Genomic DNA, 24,903 nt, shown 5'->3' on the forward strand with positions numbered 1-24,903 from the left:
AGTTAGGAGCAGCAAAAAAAGCATGTTTGCAAATATGAAGCATCTATTATTCCCCAGCAGTATTTGTTTTCTGTTCAGATTATCAAATTGGCAGTGTTATGGAATTTGCTGTCCAACAACAGCAGACAATAGGGAACTCGTTGTATTGAATGAGTCAGCTGATACTTGGTTGTTTAGAAGTTCCTGGATTAACTTGTATTTATGCGCACATGCAGTCAGCTAGCGATCTTCAGTGACAACACAAATCTTCATGGTCAAAAGAGAAAGGAGAAGTGCCAATTGTTTATGAACATGCAAATATCTTTCTGATGCTGAAGATTGCAGCTGAAAACTGGAAAGAGAAGCCAACAGCATGATACAGAGTCCAGCACTAGTTGTGAATATTTTCAGGGACATGATTAAGGAGGAAATCCTTTGTACTTTGAAAGCTGTTGGGCCCAAGTCATTAGTAAGCAAGAAGGGATGACAGTGGTTTTTCAATTCATTTCTTTAGAAGGAACAACTGAGGTGAGAGAAGTCAGTGTTATGACCACATTCCTTTTTTGTTGAATTTCTGGATATGACATAGTGGCACCATCATGAGAGAGGTGCACCTAGAACAGTTAATAGAAATGGGAATCTCACTTAGTGATCTGAGTGGCCAGGGCTACAATAATATGGCAAACATGAAAGAGAAACATAGTGGAGTTCAGAAGAGAAGCTGAGACCTTAACAAGAGGATGCTTTTGGTCCTGCACATTCTTTGAATCGTATACAGAAGCTGTATGGTTTTTTGATATGCTTCAAAGCATTTATACTTTTATTGCAGTCTTGCTGCAATACTGGGATATAAGGAGTCAACATGTGACCATCCGGTTTCCAGAACTGTTACATGAAAAAGATGGGAAAGCTGAACTGATGTTATTTGAGTATTTTAATACCAAGATTCAAAAGCCTATGATATTTTGGTTTCAGTTTCCAAGGATTCAAACCTTAAAGGGACCCAAAGGGACCAAAACTTAGAAAAGAAATGCAAGCGGTTGTCTCGGGTAATGTTCAATTTTAAATTATGTACAATGTAGTATGTTGGCATGTTATTCTTCATGAAGTCAGCATCCTCAGTAACATACTTTAAAAACTTGAAGTGGCTATAGAGCAATCTATGCATCAACGAAAAGACTCAAATAATGTCTCTGTAAACTGCCATTCTGATAAGGGATTCACAAGTGTCCTGACTGCTGTTAAAGAACAGTTTGAGCTGAAAATCAAAGCTAGTTTGTCACAAGAAAAACCACTAAGAGTACAAATGAAAAAGAGAATGTTTGATTTATATAAGATCAGAGGTGAACCATTAACTAACTATAAAACCAATTTTTTCTCCTATGCTTTGAGACAGCACTTGAAGAAAGACTTTCACAATTTGAGGAGCATCATAATCTGCGCGCTTTCTTTTTCTGTATCTCCAGCAACATTGAAGATGCCGGGTGAGGGTTTACAACAGCAGTGCACTGTGTTAAGCAAAGCAGTAGAAGACAGACAGCCTGGAGAAGAGACAGGCTGTGACGTAAGTGCCCTGGACCTTTCCATTGAACTTCTAGTTCTTGGCAGCAGCTGAAACTTGGAACGTACCCAAAAGCTGCTTTGGAGTTTCCATGCAAGAATACGGTTTTTGTCCCTGTTTCCAAATCTCCCATTGCAGTCGGGGGTCCATTAACACTGTCTGGGTCTGTTGCAAGCAGAAAAATGCAGTTTTTCAAAGTTCATACTTAAAGACACGTTTACTTTCTACTAGGGCTCTTTTTTGGCTGGTACACCTTGATTTAAGTTCGGGTGAATGGTAAATTACAGAGAGTATTGATCTGAACCCTCTGCTAGCACACATGTAGCAGAAAAAAGTAAAGCTCACTAAGATGCTAACTGCCACTCCCAAATTATGGGGACCAGAGACTTTAAAGGAATGGCCCTGTGTTTGATTTTCAAGTTCTTTACTTTCTTTGTACTAATAAAAGTATGAAACAAAAGGAATGAATCCAATTCTTTCAGTAATGTATTGGGCAATTAGGACATTAATTGGGGAGTGTGGCAAAAAAAAAATATTACCCTAAAATTAAGCTACAGGTGGTACAGAACATCTATTCACAAAAAATATAGAGTTTCTTATCTGACTAGTGAACTGCACCAGCAAGAGCAGAATGATTCACCTCTACCATCACAGCTGATGGAAAGCTTAGATAGCTAGATAGAGCGAGACAGAAACCAGGAGTGGGACACAGAAGTTGTGACTCCCGGACTCCTGGTTCAAGCACAAGGCAATGCACTTCCTTTGGGACAATATCATCACTGGCATCATCTGTTAATTCCTTGCTATAAGAATAATACTGTGGTAGAGACTTTGGCTTGCTGTATGCTTTGCGGCCCCAAGCGAACTTTGGGTGCTTCCGGAGAAATTATTAACAAACAATGATATGAATGACATCGCCCATCTTTTCTTGGAGAATACACTCTGATGATGCATTGAACCAAACATTTAGTATCCTTGTTCTTGCCTCCGAAGTACATCTAAAAGAACAATTTTCCTCTGACAAGTAAGGCATGAAGTGTGAGTTTGTGTCTGACAAGTTCAGGGAGAAGCTTGCAATGAAGCAATTAGACAGGGAAAGTGCTGATTAGAAACAGCCACCCACGGCATAGGAAAGATACACATCTGGCAGAGAAATACGATCAAACACTTGATAAAGCAGCAGCTTGTAGCTTGAGGTGTCTCGAGTTTGGTAGGGTCTCAGTTAGACCTATGAGTTGTCAACCTATGGGGTTTCTTAACCATTCCTGGGAAGTATCTGGAATCAGGCATGCAGATGGGATACATTAGGAGGATGACTGTGGTAATCCAGTCTAGCAATCGCTTTATTTTCAAATTGAAAGAGTGGACCTTGAGGAGCTGAGTAATACCATGGATAGCTCCTCTCTGCAACCCAACCTACTGGCTTCTGGAACAGCAAGAGAGAGCAAGAGAGACAGAACAAACTCAGAGCCTTCCCCGATTAGGAAGGAAACTTTGGGAGGGAATTTTCTACAAATATCCATACAAGATCAATACCTCCCATAAAGTTGTTTGTTAGGCTGAGTTTTCCAGCACCGTATATCTGTTTTTATTTTTTTTTAATATAGATATTAGAACTAGGCAGAAGGTGTTGATTCTTTTAATATATAAAAATATTGTTCTTATCAAAATCAGAACTTATAAAATGTGTCAATTTGGGTGAAATTTTATTCTGGGGAAAAAGGCAAAGCATTTTAGTGATATTGGAATGCCCCATGTCAACGTTTTGAGAATGATACTCTTTGATTTTTTTTTTTGCTTTGAAATTATGTTGAAAAGAAGAATTTTTAATGTACTAAACTTAAAAAGATGGAAATGACAATGAAACATTTAATTTTTTTCGCCCCATTGCATGGACTAAGTTTAGCATTTCAGAGGAAGTTCTCTCTCTTTCTTTTCTCCATTTCAAAACACAATGGGAGCCAAGCCCTCCCGCACCCCCCATGAAATTACAGCACTTCTGAAGACATGGAAAATCTGGTTCCCACCTGGCTCCGTGCTACTTCAAGCTACTTGGACTAGAAGCCATGTCTTTCATACCTCTCAGCACCCTGACTGCTCTGCTTTCTTTCTGCCCACAAGCTGCTCTGTTAATGAGAATCCAGGGATAAGGGAGCTGCCTTCCTGCTGCAACCCTGCGCCTCTGTCTCCTACGCAGCAGCAGTTTGACTTCCTTGCATAGTTAATGCCCAAATCTCTCTTACTTTCTGGCCAGGAACCAGTTAACACTGGTCAGTCTCTCTTTCTCAGTGGAGCCGCTCACTGGAGGGCAATTCAGCAGCTAATAAAGAAAGGTAAATCACTTTATGCAAATGATGTTTTAATTATTCATTGCAATTTGACTGTAGTCGGGCAGGTGCCTTGATAGGATGAGCATGAGGCGATAAGTGGGTTTCTTCTGTCAGATGCACTCACCGTGTCCCTCCACAGCACTGTGAGGTGCCTTCAGCGAGCTGAAATTACCCAGCGAGATGCTCAGGCGGCCGGGGAGCGCACACAGCACCGCTCCAGACATGGTATATTCAAGGAGGATTTTAGAGGAGTTCTCGCACACCTTGTAATTCACCCTGAGATCAAGAGTGGAAAACAGGGAGGGGGTAACACTGACAAAACTCAGATGAATCAGTCTCTTTCTATGTTCTCACCTGCTTCTTTAGGGTAACTTTGTGCTGCTCCAAATGGCTGTAAAGGGAGCTCAGTGTCATCATTACACATATACATTACACATATACATTACACATCCTCAGTCCTGAAGCAAGGCGAGCGACTGCCCCAGGCGCCAAAGTGAAGGGGCATCAGCAGGTGCTGCCCAGCCAGGGCAGGGTGTGGGATGGAGCCACGAGTGGCTCATTTGGGGAGGTGCAGGGACAGGGGGAGGGTGTCTTCTGCTTCTGCGTGCACTCTTGGGCAAGCGTGGGGGGTGCCCCCCAGATCTGTGCACAGGGCAAGGGTGGGCTGCCGCTGTGAGCTTTGTCCCAGATGCCAAACTTCGATGCTGCAGCACTGCCCATCCTGATTTTGGTGGTGGGTAAGGGACAGCAGGAGCAGTATTCATCTCAGGCCAGTTAAGAAGCACAACATAGGTGGTTGGTTGCAAGCTGTAAAATATTAGTGCTAAGACAGAAATGACAACATCACAATATAAAAGCTATGCCAGCTGGCATGGTTGTCCCTATGCGTCATGCTTTGGCTACCTTTATGGCAGGGAAAGAATCCAGAATTCTCCTGCTGCAGATTCAGAAGCCCCAAGTGCCTGCCTGGGACTTCAGATGGCAACAATATAGGGCTTAGGTATACAGTTGAGTACTGATTCCCCTCACTAGAGGGGAGGGATACATGCGTTCACTCTGTCCAGGTAGAACAGTAGCTTGCCTTTGTCCGTTATGTTATTAGGCCCTTTTTGTACTTACTTTCGACCCCCCTGACTGCCCCAAAGCTTTTTAGCAATAATCTTTTTCCCTGCTCCTTAAAGTGCTGCAGGTGGGGTGCAAGAAACAACCGCTTAAGGACAGGAAGTGAAGAAGAGCCCTGCCTCCCATGGAATATAGGCCAGCAGACTGTAATTACCCAAATGTTTATGGGCTCTCTTTATTGTATGAGTCACAGAGGGCTTGCGAGGGGGCAGCAATTTCCATTTTGTTCAGGGCAGTAATATCCCTAGAGACCAGGCTGATCTATGGAGCTGCCATATCAAACTCTCCTAAGAAAGAAAGATAGTAAATTTATTAGTCAGCTCACATTGGACTTTGCCATGTAGGAAGGGAAAGAATTCAACTGAAAAAAAATGCCTTTAAAACCTCAATTCTGTAAGCATCTGTCTTGTTTTGAGTATGGCTGTGCCTTTCGGTCCCTAAGAAAAGGAGAAGGTACATTCAAATGATCCACTGGAGATGATTTTCAGCTTCCCAGAGCTGAGCAGGAACCAGGGAGGGGTTAATTACCTCAAGGGATCCATATTCCCCTCCTCCCTTATCCCCCTTCCTGAGTGATCTTCACCCACCTTTGACCTCCCTCTTCTGTCAGGCCTGGGGCTGAGATAAAACACTGTGAATTAACCAGAGGACAAACTAAATGATTGCAATTCTCTGGACAGATGGCAGGCACCAGGAAGGAGGGTCAAGGAAATGATATCTGTGTCAAAGAAGGCAGCAGATTGAATTAGGAGCCCTGCAAAGGAATTAAAGTGCAATTACCCCATGTAAGACCAAGGAAAAGCAGTGATGGAAGTGGAAATAAGGGCAGATGAAAAGAAAGGGGACAATGAGAAAAAAGGGACACAGGGAGGGAGAGAGCGGGAGCAAAGCAGAAGCCTAGTATATAAGAATTGGATATTATCCCTTTAACTATCTTGCAAATTCTCTAGAGATAGTCACTGTGTTCAGCTTTAGAAACCAGCCAGAGCTGCGTTGTTGACATCTAACTCAGTTATTCAGGCCCCCGTATGCCTATGCGATTCCTTCATACCGTGAAGAGCAAGAGACACAAAAAGAAGGTGATGGGGAAAAAAAACAAGCAAAATAAGTTTAAGAGTATGCTGAACTAGGGAGGTGAAAATACAGCACTACAAATTCTTCATTATCAGTTGTATTTCCATCGCAGCTAGAGATGCCAACTGAGCTCAGGGCTTCATCCTACTGCATGCTGCACCGGAGAATTAAAATGGGACACAGCCCTTTCTCTGAACTGCTCATCAGCTGAGCAGAAAAGGTAGAAATCCACACCGTTCGTCTACAGGTGAGGAAACAGAGGCATAAGAAGACATGATTTGCTCAGGTTCACACACACACACATAGAGTCCATGGAAAACTTTTATAAGGGGATGTCTACACTGCAAATAGAAGAGACATGTCAGAGTTGGCTTTGAACTAGCTAACTCAGGTCCTGGTAGCAGTCTGGTCAAAGCAGCATAGAGCTCAGCGTGAACTAATTTCCCCTGCCAAGAGTCTCACACCAGTGCCTGAACCATCCATCACCATCTCCCCTCTCCTTGCCTGGTGTTTTGGGGCATGAAGAAAGGGTGTGGTACACAGGGTGGGTGAGAGCCCCAGGAGGCACTTGGCGTAGCAGTGGTAATGCCAAGCCCAAGGATCCATGTAGGAGGAAAGGAGAGTAAAGGCCAGTAAATGAGCTGGATTAGAGAAGCTGTTCTACACAGCCCTTCATTTAATCCTTTGCTTTCCTTTCATTGTTTAATTGGTTTAGCCCTTGTACATTTTAATGCTGCCATCACAGAGATCCTGTCTCTTTCTTTCCTTCCGTTTCCCTCCATCTAGCTCCCTCTAATCTCATTTCTCTTTTTTTTTTCTTTTCATTTCTGGCCCTGTCCCTTGTTCTCCTCATTCTCTCTCTAGTTTCCTCCTTCCTCTCTCTCTCTTTATGCCCCTTATTACTCAAGAAGCTTTTGTTAGCACTGTCAACTGCATCAGTGTGTAAGTGAGATTGTACTGTAAGTGAAGTTAAAAGTATTTCTATGGAGGGATATTTAATCATTTGAATCCTTGATAGGAGCAGCTCTTTTTATTTTCACTAGCTATAAATCCAGGCTCTATCTAATCTCTGATCTCGACGAGGAGAGAATTAACCAACTGTGTGTGTGACTGGAAAGGAGGAGGCTGGAGAGAAGGAACCACTTTTTCTTTGTGCGGAGTGGAGTCGCATAGGAATAAGGCCAGGAAGTGCTTTTAGGTCCATGAAGTTTCCTACATTTTGTTCTGCTTGGAGTTTTGCCACTTTGTCCAGACTATCCAGAAAATCTTGGGATTACAAGTGCCAAGATTCATTATTACTCATTTCCTTCCTCAGCTATAAGCTCAGCAGCAAGGGGCAGTTGATGTTCAGCAAACAAGCGTGGGCTGGGAGCTAGGATTCCCGGGTTCTTTTCAAGCTTTTGCTGAACTGATTTGCTGTGCCATGAGGCTGCTCTAATCACAAGGACAAAGTTGGCAGTAGGGACCTCATTCAACAACAACACCTAAAAGCACCATTTTCCCCATCCTCAGCTGACGTATGAGCCCCTTTTTCATGAGTCTTCATACAGGTCCACTTAAAACTCCCTTGGTTTGAAATGTTACCATCTCCATGATAGTCCTGGCTTGTGTGTGAATCACAGAGGAAAGCACGTCAGGTTCTTTTGACTCTGATATGAAGGCTTTTCACAGCTCTAGTCACCTGAGGATAACTCTTTGCTAGGTGGAGTTGGGCTAGCTGGAGTTGGATATGCTCTTTGCTACCTGGTGTTGGATATGTTAGAGTTCCCTAAAGCAAGGCCCTGAAATACTCCATCAGGTTCCTTGGGATGGATATAGACCTACACTCCTACCCCAGTCTTCCTCAACCACATTGCCTAGGTGGGAGTGAAATAGGGACTAGCGTTTCAAGGGGAGAAGGCATTTGGTATTGTATTTCCCTTGACTGCTGGAACAAAGATTGAGCTGCATGGATCTTGCTTGTACTTCAAGAGCACTCACTAAACTCCTGAAGTGTAGTCACAGTAGTCTCTGGTTCAGGCTGAGGGGCACAGAGAAAACCTTGACTAGGTTGGATATGCTGTTTTAGTAGGAACGTGTGACCCAGTCTGGAGGGTCTTGGGTGAGTTTATCAAGAGCTTCTAGAACTGAAGGTCCAGGGCTCGATCCCTGCTGTTCACCTAGGTTGGATTATTTTGGGCCCCCAATGTCCCCTTCCACCTTGAATTTCCTTCCTCAGCCGAAGAAGGCAGGCATCCCCGATCATAACATCTCCTCCCCGTCTTTCTGGTGCTTCCATTCTCTCCTCATCTATCCTTTCTTCCCTCCTCTCTCACAGAGACACTGATATCATGTTTACCTCCAAAGCTGAAGTAAAGAAATTTATTTTCTAATGTGCATTTTCTTTTGTTGTCAACACATTTAAAAGAAAAGGCTCGAGACATCAAAGGTGCCAGCTAACTTAAAAATAACAGCTCCCCTCACTGAATCAGATGTCAGTGCTATACAAACTGGCCTCACCCGGGCACTGCCTACCTATTTTTCATACTCCCTGAATGTTTAGCTGGGGGAACAGAGTCCCTGGAGAATGGGTGAGAGATGAGCCTAGTGCAAAGGTATGTTATCATGCAAAAGGGCCTCATTTAAAAGAAATCTCCTTCCATTTGCCAGCACTTCAGTGGGAAATCTGGGTTATTCTACATCCAGATCTGTCCTAAATGCTGCTCTGAATATGTCAGAGGGGCTGTTTTCCATGGTAGTATAAAGGGTTTTCACAAAAGGAGGACAACATCTTGAGGTGATCAATGCAATTGCTACACTTAGAAAAAAGCTGTAGCCCTCATGGTAACCAAAGCAATGGGGATGGGGCCATGAATTACCCATGACCGACCCACTCTGGGTTGGAGAGTATTTCATATTTTGGGGTACCAAAACATGGGTGCTCCTCATCTAGGTCATTGGTAAAGCACCTTTCTCTAGATAAGAGGGCATCCATCTATCCATCTAGGAGGGATTTGAAGCCTTTAACTACCTGAAGGGTGGTTACGAAGAGGATGGAGCTGGACTGTTTTCAGTGGTGGCAGATGACAGAATAAGGTGTAGGGTCTCAAGTTGCAGCAAGGGAAGTTTAGGCTGGATATTAGGAAAAACCTTTTCACTAGGCAGGAGGTGAAGCACTGGAACAGGTTACCCAGGGAGGTGGTGGACTCTCCATTCTTGGAGGCTTTTAAGGGCCGGCTCGACAAAGCCTTGCCTGGCATGATCTAGTTGGGGATAGTCTTGCTTTGAGCAAGGGACTGGACTACATGTAACTTCCTGAGGTCCCTGCCAACCCACATTTTCTATGATTCTACCTTGCCAGGACTGTCGTTTAGCCCTTTGTTTGAAAAGTGCTTTGAGGCGCTGGGCTAAAGGAACCTGTGCTAAGCAGACCCCTCTCCTGCATTGACTCTTCATTCTGTACCCAGGTCTATCCTCTTAACCTCATGCAGTCCTTTAGCCTATTCTCCTTGTCTGTGCACTTCTGTTTAACTGCCACAATATCCCCATCAGATAAAGAGTCTTTGCTTATGGGATCCCTGGGCTGGTGTAACGGGCACAAGACCAGCTGAACCTGCAGCTGCTTCCGGACTGGAACACCAGGAGGACGCTTCCATGCTGGGAACACGACCTGGTCAGTGTGTGCATGGGGGAAGGCTACCAGGATGGCCTGTGTGAAAGCCTAGTACACAAATGACAGGGATGTATGAGTCTAAGTTTGATTTATATTAGCAGAACTGTATGTGGAGGGTCATATTTGCACTAACAGCCAATACTGTATGTCACAATTAAGATGTCCCAGCAGAACTGTATGTGGGAAACCTGCTAGATACTGCATGGCTCTAACCTTTGTCATCCGTCCATCTTATCCACAGGGTCTAAATTTCTCTCTGCCAGGGGTTTGACTTGTCCTGAGGCAAATGGCTTCTTTGCACGGGGCACGTGGAGATCAGCATTTGCCGTGAGCATGTGGCTAAGGGATGAGAAATGATCGCATATCTTGGATACCGTTCTTTGCACAATGCAGGGATTCCTGCCCTCGCTCCCATGTGTCTCCAGATAAACCTTCCCACCCCCTGTATTTTTATGGCCTCAGAGTTTGCAAGGTCACCACAGAAAATGAGATTCGCTACAGGAGCACAAAGCCGTGATGGCTTCGGGGGGAGGATTTTTCCCCGCTTTCTGGAGTTGCTGGAGTCATGTGCGCTGCTGGGCAGTTCTCGGCAAAAGCGGATGATCAGTCACTGTCTCCAAGTGGTGGGGGAGGTACTGAAGGGGGATGCCGAGTTTGCACAGAATACTCATCGCATAGTGAGATTCACACAGCTGTTCTGCTCCCAATGTAAATATGGACAGCCCCATTCATCACTAGCCTTACTTCCTCAGCACACGTCCAGGAGAGTGGGATGATTTAGTGCCTGCAGCTGGAACAGGCACTATGTTTCTCTAAAACAGCAGCATTTAAAAACTGGGAACGTTGTGTGCGTGCGCGTGTAGGAATCTGAAGTGGAGAGAGGGTATGAAGCTTGGAGGAGAAAGCCCAGCATTAGGTGAGCTGTTAAAGGGAATCTCTACCCTTCCCTGCCCCTATGTTCATTCCCTGCACTAAGTAATCTTATTTGCCTTTGGATAGTGCAGAGGGACTTCCATCAAAGAGGAGAGCTCTGTTGTACTAGAAGCTATACGTAGGAGGTCATTTCCAGCCCTGACAGCTCACAGCATCGAAGCCATGTCCCAATGACAGAAGAAAAGAAGCAAGTGAGGGACGAGGAGGAGGCATCAGACCAAACCAAATGGATCAGCAAAGAAGAAGTCATCCAGGCATCTTCTGTTAGTGGCAGGAGAACGAGGTCCACAGGGTCACCAGAAATGGTGGAATTAATGGGCACTAACCAGGAGAGCAGTAGATGGAGCCTGGTAGGTGCTGGGGAAGTTTACTTGAGGAAGAAAGGCTGTTTTCAACCTCTTTCTGATACCACAGTATCTTAGCTCTTCACAGTTTTTACTGGATTCTGTCCCTGCAACAGAGACAGAGAGGTGGGAAGTACCATTGCCCCCATTTTAGAGATGAGGACAAAAGCAAGGGCTCACTTAAGTGACTTTATCAACACATCACAAAGCAAGTTTGTGAAAGAACCAGGAAATGAACAATGGTTTGTCTGCCTTAGCTTCCACTAAACCATCATTTCATGCCTCACACTGTCATTTTGGGTTCAGTCTTGGGCCCCCCATTACAGAAAGTAAATGGACAAATTGGAGAGAGTCTGGAAGAGGGCAACGAAACTGGTGAGGGGGCTGGGGGACATGGCTGATGAGGGGAGGCTGAGGGAACTGGGCTTATTTAGTTTAGAGAAGAGAAGATTGAGAGGGGATTTAACAGCAGCCTTCAACTCCCTGAAGTGGGTTCAAAGAGGATGGAGCTGGACCATTCTCAGTGGTGGCAGATGACAGAACAAGGAGCAATGGGCTCAAGTTGCATCACAGGAAGTTTAGGTTAGATATCAGGAAAAAACTGTCACTAGGAGGGTAGTAAAACATGGAAACAGGTTACCCAGAGAGGTGGTGGACTCTCCCTCTTTGGTGGTTTTTAAGACCTAGCTACACAAAGCCTTGTCTGGGATGATCTAGTTGGGGATGATCCTGCTTTGAGCAGGGGGTTGGACTAGATGTGACCTCCCGAGGTCCCTTCCAACCCTCATTTTCTATGATTCTGTATTGACTTCCTGATCTCAATGAAACTTGAGTCAGAAAGCAATTGCTAGGGAGGTGAAACAGCATCAGGTCAGACAGGACTGGAAGGATTCTGCTGGGTTAACGTTCCCAGTCCCCTGATATCACAGGGGGCTATGCCATCTAGTCCCTTTCCTAAACAGATCAAGCTCCACCTTAGGAGTAGTTAGAGAGCTTTTGGCTCCACTACCCCTATTTGAAGGCTGCTCTAGAATGTCACTGCTGTGCTACTTAGGAACATTGTTCTAATTTCCAGCACACGTGTATTCATGGACCTTTTATAATAATTTGTTCTTATGCCAACATTGTCCTTTAGCTTAAATAGGCAGGTGGTTGAGGGAGCATGGCTTACTCAGGGCAAGGCAGGAGGCCCAGGAGTGCTGGCTGCAGCAAGAAGGGCAGGGCTGAGGGTGGTGGAGGAGAAGCTGAAGAGACAGGTGGGGACTACATTTCTTTTCTGTAGGATAAGCAGTGCACAAGAAGCTGAAATGGCTCAGACTGGCTGCAGGGTGGGGGTAGGGGTGGTTGGCAGCCTGGGTTTGGAGGAGATGTGCTGCTGGAAGTGCTGAAGCTCCAGGACAACCTTTGAAAGTAAATTAGAACTGGGGGTAATCCCTTGGAGGCTGCGTCTATACAGTTCCCAGTAGGATCCCCTAGGAAAACTGCGGTAGTGATGTCCATGTAGCGCACTTGGTTAGCACACTCCGCAGGAGCATGTCCACAGATTGGTAAGGGGTAGAAAGTTTTGCCCTAGGATTAATCAGCCGGGCTCTTGGGGCCCTGTCTCCATTAGATGCACAGATTTGTACCTTCCAGCTCCGGAGTGGGGATGGCATGAGCTCCAAACAGCCCCGGTGCTGTTGTATCCTCCCCTCCAGCATTTCTGTGCAAAGCTTTCTCACTGCCCCTGGCACATTGTAGCAGGTCTCTTTTGTCCCAGTGGGCACCTGCCTCTCGCTCTTGTCCATCTCAAAGGCATGCATGCATGTGGTGCGTGTGGTTTGTTCAGCCAGTGCTAATTACGCCCTTGACGCAGAAATAAGAACTGCTTCTGTCTATAACAGCGCAGAGGTGAGGGAGGTTAATTAACTCAGAGGAAGGATGCTGAGTGTCCCTACATAACACCCCCTTCCATTTGCATTAGCTCCGGGGACTGAAGATCCTTTTGTTTAACTAAACACAGCTTGCAGCACTTTTGCTTCCTCCCTCCTCCCTTCTCAGATGTCTGTAGCTGATGAAGCTCTGGCCTAGGATGGCTTTGGCAAAAAGGCCTCTGAAGGAAAGGCAGTCTCTTTGTAAGATGTGCACACCCACCATCCCCTGGCAGTTTGGCCATGGCCTGCCCCATTGACAGTCCAGGAGAAGAGAGTACATCATTTTGTGCAAGGCCAGCTGCCAAAGGCTGCAGGATTTGGGGCTATCATAGCCAGATTTCTTAAGGAAAGGCAGAAAGAGAGGCATGCTCCTCACTCCCCCTCCACATATCTATCCTACTGCCCTCATCTTTTCAGCCTCCCACAACTTGCTCCAGCAATGCGAGCCATTATTCTTTCTGTGCAGGCAGTGTGGTCTGGAAGCTGGGTGCTGGATTGGCAGCCGAGAGCACCATGTTATGTGCCCAGCTGCCATGTGACTTTGAGTAAATTCCCCTTCCTACCCATATGTTTGTCTGTTGGGAGCCTAAGTTCTTTGGCATAAACACTGTGCCTTACTGTGTTGAACAGTGCTGAGCACTACAGGGTCCCTAGGGGCTACTGCAGTATAAAAAGTCATACTGCTTTAATTTAGAGACACCAGGGGGAGATGGACAATGCCAACACACAGGAACACAAGTCTCAATCAAGTGACTCTGTGGAGGCCTGTGACAGTATTTGGCTTGCCCCTGTTTCTCCAGCCCTATCTTGTTCCCATCTCATTCTAAGCAATTATAGGTCTCTCAGGAAAGTTGGTCTTGGTCTTACAGTGGAAATTTTATACAGGTTTCACAAGAATTTATTAGAAAGGATTTGCTTTCTGTGCAGTTATTAGTTTAACAAGGCACTTTGCCCATCTCTGTCTTTGGAACTGCTATTGATCATTTTACAAAAGGAAGATTAATACACACGCACACGCACGCACACAATTGCATTTTCATCCTAGATGTTAACATTTCAGCTGGAGCACTCCTTAATCACCTTAACTGCATTGGCCCAGACTAATTATAACAGGGCAAACCAGGCTGTCCACAAGAGAGATATACCTTGTAATTCTAGTGAGGAATGGAGGTAGAGAGATACAACTGATCAACGCAACGTGTTTGATTCAGAATGAGCATTGGAGAGTCGCATCCTCAGCTGGTAGAAATGGCCAGAGGGCTGTCGACTTCAAATTGGAGGCACTGAATCACATCGCTAGAAGATCCTGCCCTGAGTATTTTTGTTTTGCTTACTTATTTGGATTTGGGTGACATGGAATATAATCTTGTGAGATAATCCCAAAGTGTGTGAGCAACTTTGCTAATTGACAACACAAGTACCATGGCTAAACTAAACAGTGCCCGCTGCCAACTGTTGCACAGTACCAGCTCTGCTTGGGCTGCTCTTACAGTGGGAAGAGTCTGGGGTTTGGAGCAGCTCCAAGACAGCTCTCACACTATTGGAATTACCAACATTATTGCATGTGCCTTAGGCTGTTACATCCAGAGAGACTCAAACTCTAAAATTCAGATCTGGGTCCAAGTGTCTAATGAAGAGGAAGGTTCATGTTTGAAGCCAGTGGTTGGATCAGTAGTCCAGGTGTTTGGAGGCCTGGGTTCAGTTCCCTACTTTGGCACGCACATTCTGTATAATTGTTGGCATGCCACTTTGATTCTGAGTTCTGCATGTGTTAGAGCAATGCTTTGACTCCTATTTTATCTCTAAGGGGTGACCATGAAGTACTTTGAGATCCACTGCGGAAAAGTGCAAAGTTAGAATGAATATGGCTGTTATTTCACCCAGTTGCAAAACATGGCTGTAGATCTTGCTTCAGTGTTTGATTCTCTCCAAAGATCAAGAGTGTTTGGATCCAGGGTTTTTGTTCAGAAGTCAAGGCCTTCCTTAATGTATTTGTTTTGAACAGGGCACAAGTGACAAAAAACATTCTATTCCTTTCACAATCCTGTTCCTGCCCTGGTTATAAAAGCTGGCTGCTCTGATCTCATGGCCTCTGGTATCTCTTCTCTTGGATGTATGCGCCTGGTACATAAGCATTGCCTGAGTCACAGCCTAACCAGCTCTTTGCCTGGCAAACACAGGAGGGAAGGCAAGTTTGGAAGGAAATAAATACATTCTCTAACTGCTTAATAATTCTAAACTAGCTCTGTTTGCAGAGCGGCAGAATTGGGTCTGCCTGGAATATATTAGCAGCCTTTGGGGAGCCTGCCTCTTCTGGCATACAATCTGGAGAGAGGGGAAGAGATGAGATAGTTGATATTACACACATGCATGCACACAGAGTAATGCCCTGCATGGTGTTCTTACTTCATTTCCCCACCTCTCTTGTCCCTGGGCTCTTAAAAGATGATGCTAGAACTTTAACACACATGCTGTTATCAACAATGATAACTAAGTGAGGTGGGGAAACGAATAAAAATCAGTCCTGTTTCAGGAAAAGCACTTAAGCCTCTGCTTAACTTTAAGCAGGAATATAGTCACTTCCCATTGACTCAGAATTAAGTGCATGCTTAAGTGAGTTCCAGAAAAGGTTGGTTTCTTGAATTGGGGTCTAAACCGGGTCCAAAATACCTCCTTCCATCTCGCCTAAGATGTACTGATTATCCCATTCATCTGGAGTACAGGAGTCTAATCCCATCCCACCGACTCACACTCTTTGTAGCAGGTAGGCTTCCTGCTGTACACATTAGGTCACTAGCTCATGGGGACCAGCTTTCTCACAAGTGATCATGTGCCCACATTTCAACGTGATGTGGGCCAGCTTTATTTTGAATTGACTTGGAATGGCAAGTGGAAAATATTACCTTTTCCTCCATATGTTCCCAACTGCATGACATTTTCCCCCATTCAGCTTCAGGCCTGTGGTATGATACAGGTTACATCAGGCAGACAGGCACGGACACCATTCACATCTTTTACAGCATATTGAAAGACTTTGAAACTCATGATGCTGCCAGGAGTCAGCCTGTTTTCAGAGCTAGCTCTGTGTGCATGTTCATCAGGACAGAGCAGGCAGAAGCTTCTTTTTGTTTTCAATTACCCTGGTAATTTCTGTCCTTTCCCTTTCCCAAACAACAGTGATTTTCTTCTTGCCTCCTTCTATTTCCCTTCCCCTCTTTCCCACGTCTCTTGCTGCAAATGACTCAGTCTGTTTACAGAGAAGGAAAGCTAATAGAAGGCAGAATTTAAGCCACGCCAGGACTGCTTTACATGCTGACAAAATCATTCTTTTTTTCCCCCCCGTTAAATATTCATGGCACTCAGATTTTCAGATACAAAGGTACATTTTGTTTCCAAATGTGCTGATCCAGAACACGCTTCTCTGAATTGATTTTCTTTCCCTCCCACCTGCACAGACATGAGCATCCATACTTTTCGTGTGATACAGTCTGAATACCCCCTTGGTTATGGCAGTTTGGGGGGGTTGCTTTGGGGTTTTTGTTCGTTTGTTTTTACAATTGTTGTTTGATATTTATGGCCTGGGTTGATTTGTGCAATGTTGTTTTTTATTTATTTTTTTGCATTGTACAAATAGTGTGTCAACATCTTCCTGTGGCCTAGCCTCTTGTTAATCCCATAAAACAAGGTGCTTTAACAGAGGCCCCATACATTACTGACATTTGGAATATTTGTAATTTTGAGACAATATTTGCATAGGTTGCTAAAGCAAAGCTCTTGTACCGAGTGACAGATCACAGGCAGCTGAAAGCACAATGCAGGCAGCACTATTTAGTATTTAGCAGGGGAAGGAGTGAGGGGGGCAGCATCCATTAATCCAGGACTGTGTATTAACAGACGCATAAAGCAAACAAAAGAAAACAAGGCAAGTGGAAAATAATATTGTACACTGCACTTTTAGATCTGAACTGGACTTGGATTGGAGTTTGTGTACAGTTTGAATCCAGAGGCTTGGGTTGTACCCAGCTCTGACCGCTTATTCTATATTAGGAGCCTGATTTTCCAAAGAATTACATTCTAGAGCTGGTTGGGATTTAGGAACACAAAATGGATAAGGGGTTCCTCAGCCATTGAGTTGAATCCCTTGTGTTAGTTCCTCCCTGTGAAAAATGTTAATGAAAAAAAATCAGGTTTCCATCTACATTTTCCAATTAACTTTTCTGTTGATCACCCCAAACTCAACACCATCTTTCTCTCAAAGAAAACCTGGAATATATTAATTAAAAAACACTTTTTGCAAAAACTTCATTTTTTAGAAAACCTCATTTTACCAGAAAACCATGTTGCCAAAAAAATGTCAGTCAGCTCTCCACATGCATTAAAGAGAAGTCATATTGATGGATGAAGGTAGTGATTCTGTGGGGAGCAAGTATTGACTGGGTGGGTTGAAACCTTTCAGCCAGAGGCATAACTTATACTATTGGTGCCCTGGGCAGTGTGGAGAAACAAGTGCTTGCTTCCCTGTGCAAAATGGGTATTTCTGTTTGACACCTGCCCTTCTCATGGGCCTGACAACCTCAGAAAGTTTGATAAACTATTTAATACTGTCTTATCATAAGGTGCTGATTTGAAAGCACTCTGAAAAGATAGTCCTCAGAGCCTTGTCTTGTTCAGAGGACATGAAGTGGTGACCCTAAATCTAAATCCTAGAGGGCAAGTGCCCATAGGAATTTTAATGGAATGGAAGCCCTATGCCCGATTGCTTTGGTGAAGAATCGGAGGAGGTGAAGTTTGTATCTTTAAAAGGCTCTCCGTGGACCTAGGTGCTGCAACAAGAGGAAGATCAGGGAAAGTGTGAGACCCTTACTGAATGGGGCAGGCAACTTAGTGGTAGATGATGCAGAAAACACTGAAGTACTCAAAGCCTTTTGCACCTCAGTCTTCACAGGCAAGGTCAGCTCCCAGACTACAGCACAGTTTGGGGAGGAGGTGAGCAGCCAACAGTGGCAAAAGAACAGGTTAGGGACTATTTAAAAAAGCTGGACATGTACAAGTCAATGGGGCCAGACAGGATGCACTCAAGGGTGCTGAGGGAGTTGGCTGATGTGATTGCAGAGCCACTGCCCAACAGCTTTGAAAATGAACGGCAATCAGAAGAGGTCCTGGATGATTGGAAAAAGGGCAAATATAGTTCTCATTGTTAAGAAAGGGAAAAAGGAGGATCCAGGGAACTACAGACTGGTCAGCCTCACAACAGTCCCTAGAAAAATTATGGAACAGGGCCTCGACGAATCCATTCTGAAGCACTTGGAGAAGAAGGTGATGAGGAACAGTCAGCATGGATTCACCAAGGGCAAATCATGCCTGCTCACCCTGATTGTTTTCTATGATGAGATGACTGGCTCTGTGGATGTGGGGAGACCAGTGGATGTGATACATCTTGACTTTAGCAAGGGCTTTGATACAGTCTCCCACAGCGTTCTCACAAACAAGCTAAGGAAGTCTGGGTTAGATAAATAGTCTGTAAGGTGGACAGAAAACTGACTGGGTCATAGGACTCAGAGGGTAATAGTTAATGGTTCATTGTCTAGTTGGCAGCCAGTCTCAAGTGGAGTGATCCAGAGGTTTGTCCTAGGGCTGGTTTTATTTAATAACTCAATCGGTGACCCGGAAGATGGGATGGAGTGCACCCTCAACAAGTTTGTAGATGACACGAAACTGGGGGGAGTAGTAAATACACGGAGGGGTAGGGCTAGGATTAAGGTAACCTAGACAAATTGGAGGATTGGACCAAAAGAAATCTCATTAGGTTCAACAAGGACAAGTACATAGTCCTGTACTTAGGATGGAAGAATCCCATGCACTGGTATAGGCTGGGGACCAATTGGCTAAGCAGCAGCGCTGCAGAAATGGACCTGGCGGGGGGTTACAGTGAACAGTAAGCCAATTATGAGCCAACAGTGTGCCCTGGTTGCCAAGAAGGCTAACAGCATACTGGGCTGCATTAGTAAGAGCATTGCCAGCAGATTGAGGGAAGTGATTATTTTCCTCTATGCAGTACTGGTGAGGCCACATCTGGAGTACTGTGTCCAGTTTTGGGCCCCCCACTACAGAAAGGATGTGGAAAAATTGAAGAGAGTCCTCCTTGTGCTAGTTGTCCCCAGGGAATGCCTGTGCCACATGTCCTCTGGTGTGCATCAGGTTACCCCTGGTGGGGTAGGGAGGCTGGCCCCAGCAGCCTTACCTGGGGTCCTGGGAGCCTCCTGGGGCTGCAGCAGGGGTAGTCCTGCCACTCAGAGCCTGGCTGGCAGCCACAGCATGGCTCCAGCTGACCTGGCTCCAGGTTTGAACAGTGTGTGTTGCCCTCATGTGCACTGCTCTGCTTTTTTTGTTGGGTGTTTTTTTTACCCCTGTATATACAGGGGTCAAACCCCTGCTCCCCCCAGTGCTGCTCCCTTGCAGCGCAGGGAACAGCTGAACATGTGGTATGTGGCACCACAGATGTGTCTGCTGTGCCACATACTGCATGATGGCACTCATCTGGACACATCCTGTGTGTGGCTGTGGCAGCAGCAGCAGCTTGTGCAGCAGCAACAGCAGGCTCTTGGGTATGTGGGGGTAAAACTCCCTCAGCTCCCCCTCCCTCCTATCCAGGTTGCCAAAATTCCTAATTAAGCTTCTGCTGCAGAGAGAGTGAGGGAAATAGAGAAACCTAGTACCATAACTGATGCTACTAAGGGATATAGCATGCTAACAATTCAATTAGGTTGGTGTCTCTTTTTGGTACGTGCTTGTTTGGATAGCGGTTTCTCTTGTGGGTGGTAGTCTTCCAAGGCACGACGATCTTCCTTTTTTTACTTCTGCAGATTGCCATATATCAGTGTCAGACTTTATTTTTATTCTCATCTTCATTGTTGTTGCTGTTATCTGTGTCTCCACTGCCCTATGCAGATAGTTTTATTATAGACTGGCAGTTGCCTCGCTATAGTTCCTCCCTAAATCTTCTGACATAAACTGCCTAAACTTAATCTCTTTGAATGGCATGTGCCACATCTCATGCAAAGGTGATTTTTTTTTCTAGGAAGTTTGGAAAAGTCAGAAAAGCAGTTTAAACATGTATTTCCCTATTGCTGACTTCATGATGCAGTGGACATGGGTTTCCTGCAGCTGAGCATGGCAAAAGGCAAAATAATTCTAAAACAGCTTCTAGCTTCCCCCTAGCCCTGCATTTAACCAGCATTCAAGCTATCCTACAGTATAAATTAATATAATCCCTAGGAAATCATTCAGCTGGTTCCAGATTGCTGGGACACATCACACTCATGCCTCCAACATAACCCATATGCTAGACAAGGGAAGTGGGTGATATAAAGAGTGTTGGCAAGAGAGTTGGCTGTAAAGACCAGCTAAGGAATCCACCCTGACAGGAGTATCTTTAGGTCAGAGGCACAATTTATCTTCATGTGCATTGAAAAGATCCAGCAAATTCCATATCATACAATCGTTGAATCATGGAAAAATAGGGTTGGAAGGGACCTCAGGAGGTCGTCTAGTCCAACACCCTGCTCAAAGCAGGACCATCCCAACTAGATCATCCCAGTCAAGGGTTTATCTAGCCATGTCTTAAAAACCTCCAAGGATGGCGATCCCACAACCTCTCTGGGTAACCTGTTCCAGTGTTTTACTATTCTCCTAGTTAGAAAATTCTTCCTAATATTTAACCTAAACTTTCCCTGCTGCTACTTGAGATCATTACTCCTTGTTCTGTCCTCTGGAGATTAGAGGTTGTCATGATCCACACCACAGAAACCACCATGAAATTTGCACTAATTGAAAGCTTCAGCAGAGAGACCAAAGACTGAACAAGCCACAGAGGTTGACTTTCCTTCTTCTGCACAGCTTGTCATGTCAATCCAGTACTGAAGTTATTAAAAAAAAAAGGGATAGACACTGTCCGCGGGTTGTTGTATTCAGGACTTGTAACTTGGTACCATCAGTGGGTACCTGCCCGCAATTTCCCAGGCTATGTGTATATCTGTTGGCTTTGTTGCTTGCCTGGGCTAGACATCGTGTCTGCTTTGAAGGCTGTGTGAAACTGTGAGACAACCAGGCCTTTAGAAATCAGTTAACCCTTGCCGTCTCCCTGGACCATTATTCTAATGTGTATATATTTTACTTACAAGCCAATTGCTAAAAACAAACCTCTAAATACCATATTCTAGCCAGCAGGGTTAACTTAGTTTTAAATTATATAACCTATCAAAGACAATTTACATCAGGAGACATTACTGTACAGTTAGGGCTGACAGGCTCTGGAATGGGCTCCCAAGTGAGGTGGTGCTCTCTCCTACCTTGGGGGTCTTCAAGAGGAGGTTGGACAGATATTTGGCTGGGGTGATATGACCCTGGCACCCATTCCTTCCTGGGGCAGGGGGTCGGACCTGATGATCTGCTCAGGTCCCTTCCGACGCTAAGTACTACGATACTATGATACAATCCCTCACATAGGTATTTGCTCCATCACATATGTACCCTACATTACCATGATTCTTACTGTTCTAGTTGTCACTATTTGTATTGGAGTAGCACATAGGAACTGCAGTCATTGGCAAGGCCCTCTGTCAGGGCCAGTGCCATACAGATAGAACAAAACAATAATCCATTTCCTAATATTAAGCTGGAACCATTTTCTAATCAACTGCAAACTCAACTGAAATAATTTTGCTTTCAGTTATAATAAGACGTTCAACTCAGCCTTTTTCCCTCCATTTAGTTAAATCAGGTTAAAATAAAATCTTAAGTTAAAATGATCATGCTTTCCCATGTCAGTGGGTGCATCTACATGAGATGCTACATTGCTGTAGCAATGAGCTATGGTGATGTAGCGTTGGTGGGCATGAACTGTGACACTGATGCTACCATGCAATAGCAATGAGCTACTGCACAGTAGTTCATAATTACTACGCAGTAGGGTTGGAAATGACCCATGTGCCACTGGGACTGAGCAGTTAAGACAGTGACTGTGCAGTCATTTAACATTTCTAAAGCTTTTTGTGCTAAAGAAAACACTAAATGACTGTACAATAACAACTGTGCAGTTGAGTGCATGTGTAGATGCACCCAGCAAGATCAAAATTGGGGTAGAAGGTGTGAATAAGCTACCTGGGCCCACAAACTTCCACAATAGACTTGATCCATTCCCCATAGACCAGCATTGTCTAAACTTTTAGAAGCTGAGTACCATCTTCAGGAAAGAAACCATTTCATACATATGTTAAGGCCCAAAAGTACTACTGGATCATCCAGCTTGCCCTTCTGCATAACAGGATGTGTCTTCATGAAATGCTTACTGTGCAGTAGCCTAATAACACTGTGCAGTAGCATGCTGGTCAAAAACCGTCCTAATACGCTACAGCACAATGTTATTAGGCTACTGAGCAGCAAGCATCACAAAAAACCCCATGTGCCAGTGCTACTGTGCAGTAACTGTAGTTACTGTATATTTAGTTAATACTTCATTAAGCAAATACTAAACTAAATGCACAGTAACTACTGAGAATTAATGAATGTACAGGCGTGCCCACAGGCCATAGAATTTTATGCTGCAATCCCTTCATGGAGCCTAGTAACCAGCACTTGATTCGAGAATATCTTTTGGAAGGCAGTGAGTCCCAACTTGAAGACACACCTACATATCCCTAATGATGAGGATCCACCCCTTCCCTTCTCAGCTTGCTTCAGTGGCTAATCTCCCTCATGGTTAAATATGTGGACTTTCGTTCTAATTTGAATTTGCCTGGCTTTAACTTCCAGCAATGGATTCTTATACTTTTTGCTGCTAGATTAGGGTACATTCTTCCTGTGAGGATGTGTGTACAGATAAATCTAGTCACTTCTGAGTCCTCTTTACATTTCCTTTACAACTGCATCATTGCTCCAAAAAGCCTTCCACCACAATAATGTTATATATCTTCCATGCACTCTGGCCTCACTTTTCATGCCCTTCCCTTATGGCACAATGCAATGCTTTAGGAAAAGTTTCTGTACTCTATTTTCCCTCTCTCTCTCCTCTTTTGAGATAAGGTCCCTGTGCTTGCTGTGTAACAGTGGATGGCTTAGCATGCATGTGAACGTTGAATGCTATGCGGAGATGCTCAGGACCTGAGAGCTAGTTTTGAACGCTACACTGGGATCCCTAGAAGCTCGCATCCTCTTGCATGAACTTTATCAATTGATTTGTTTTCTAGTGGAGAAAGAGGTGGATATATACCAGCCTGTATGTAGTAATGAAACTGGCTTCTGATGAGAGAGAATCCATCCCGAGAGGAAGCACAGACAAAAAACACATTCATTACCCCTTTCACCCTATGCCAAGCATTAAAAGAACTTAACTGTTTTAGTGCAATTGGCCTTTACGGTGTATCACAGGTTCCATGATGGACGAGTCGTTAAAAAATAAATACAGAGGTAATGATGGTAGCAATCACAGAAAGCAATTTTCAGATATAATAAAGAGTCTCCTGGATGTGTACAGCTTGCGATACACTATTGATTTCTTTCCTTCTTTATTGCGCTTCACTCCTCCTAGCTCATCGGAGCCCCATCCCCGATGCTGCCTAGTTTGCCAGCCAACAGTGCTGACAAGCAATCATGAATTATTAACATCCAGGAGCCCTTTAATTGGATGAACCATGATTAATAATTTATCAGAGGTGCTGCAGAGGGAGGAAGGCAGGGAAGTTGATGCAGTTTCTGAGGACAGCAAGGGTTGGCCCCTGGGTGGCAGCATGGAGAGGGGGACCCAGGAGGAATTTGGAGGGATGCTCTCTGACCTCTCAAGTAGGCTATGGTACTTTTGGTGGCACTTCTCTGAGGGAGGGGATGACATCAAGGCCTGGAGAGGCCGTGAAGTAAGAAATAGATAGGCTGTTGTAAGTATGACCTTCCTTTTGCAGGTTTCTGGACCGTGTCTCTGCCTGTGAAATACAAGGCACCGTGCCTTGTGTTTGCAATAAAGAGAAACCACCCCAGGAAGATAAATATCTTAGAAACAAGTTTGTGTCCCAGCTGTGGCAACAACTCTCACTGATACCCCACAAGCAGAGCTGCTATCAGGTTCCAGTCATGATTTCCCTCGTTGTGAATGTACTGGAATAAATGTTAGCGGAGCCAGGCTGGGGTATGGGAGTGAAGTTGCTGAGCTCATAACAACAGACTCGCTGCTCCCAGGATTTAACAACAAATTACCAACACTGTGTTGTGCACATTCCTTCTGGCTTCAAGAAAGACAGGCAAGACCATAGCCCATTAATATTAATTAATATTTACGATGCAGTGATGTCTCAAGGGCTCAATCAGAATCAGGCCTTTATTGCAGTGAGGACTGCGTGGGCATACAAGAAGACATGCTGTCTGCCCCCAAAAAGCTGTTTTGCGAGGGGAATATTGATAACATCACTAAAGACATCTGTATAGCTTTGTAAAAAATACAATAAAAAATAGATTTAGTGCTGATGGAGTGCTCATTCCAGCAGGCTCCACTTGCTGTGTCCACAGGGCAGGCTCAGTAAGAGGGACACTAGGGCTGCGTGAAATTTCACCGGCTGTTTCGTTTTGACGCTGTTTCAACTCATTTCGAGCTTGAAACAGCAAAGTCAAAATGAAACAAAGGGCTTCGAAACAGCCTCAAAACTAAACAAGGGGCAGTCAAAATGTTTTGAAAGTTTTGAAATTTTTTGAGTTTCAAAGCTGAAGCTGGGCTTGCCTGCAGGGAAACAGAAAGTAAGAGGGAGAGGGGAGAGTGGGGAAGGACAGCTTTCATATTGACTGTGTGGCTGGCCAGTGACTGTGATCCTTCCCTGAGGTCCCTTCCAATCCCAGTGCCCTAGGGGAGGGATAGGGAAAAAAAGCATGAAAAGCAGGATTGTTTGAACTGGGCTGCTTTCTGTCTTGGGGTCAGTTACTGAGCTGTTTTCCAGCAGCAAAGCAGCAGCAGGCA

General features: G+C 44.8%; 1 long non-coding RNA gene across 4 annotated transcripts in view; it reads left to right on the forward strand.

Annotated features, from left to right (window-relative positions):
• LOC132244473 (uncharacterized) overlaps window positions 1-2,440 on the forward strand; it is a 174,612-nt gene extending 172,172 nt beyond the window's left edge. For 3 of the 4 annotated variants that reach the window (XR_009455906.1, XR_009455903.1, XR_009455905.1), the window contains one exon: window positions 1,376-2,440. This is a non-coding gene — a long non-coding RNA (uncharacterized LOC132244473). The remainder of the gene's footprint in view (window positions 1-1,375) is intronic. The other variant, XR_009455904.1, reaches the window with a different exon arrangement.
• The last annotated feature ends 22,463 nt before the right edge of the window (window positions 2,441-24,903 follow it).

Source organism: Alligator mississippiensis, chromosome 12 (assembly GCF_030867095.1).
Source record: "Alligator mississippiensis isolate rAllMis1 chromosome 12, rAllMis1, whole genome shotgun sequence".
NCBI lineage: Eukaryota > Metazoa > Chordata > Crocodylia > Alligatoridae > Alligator > Alligator mississippiensis.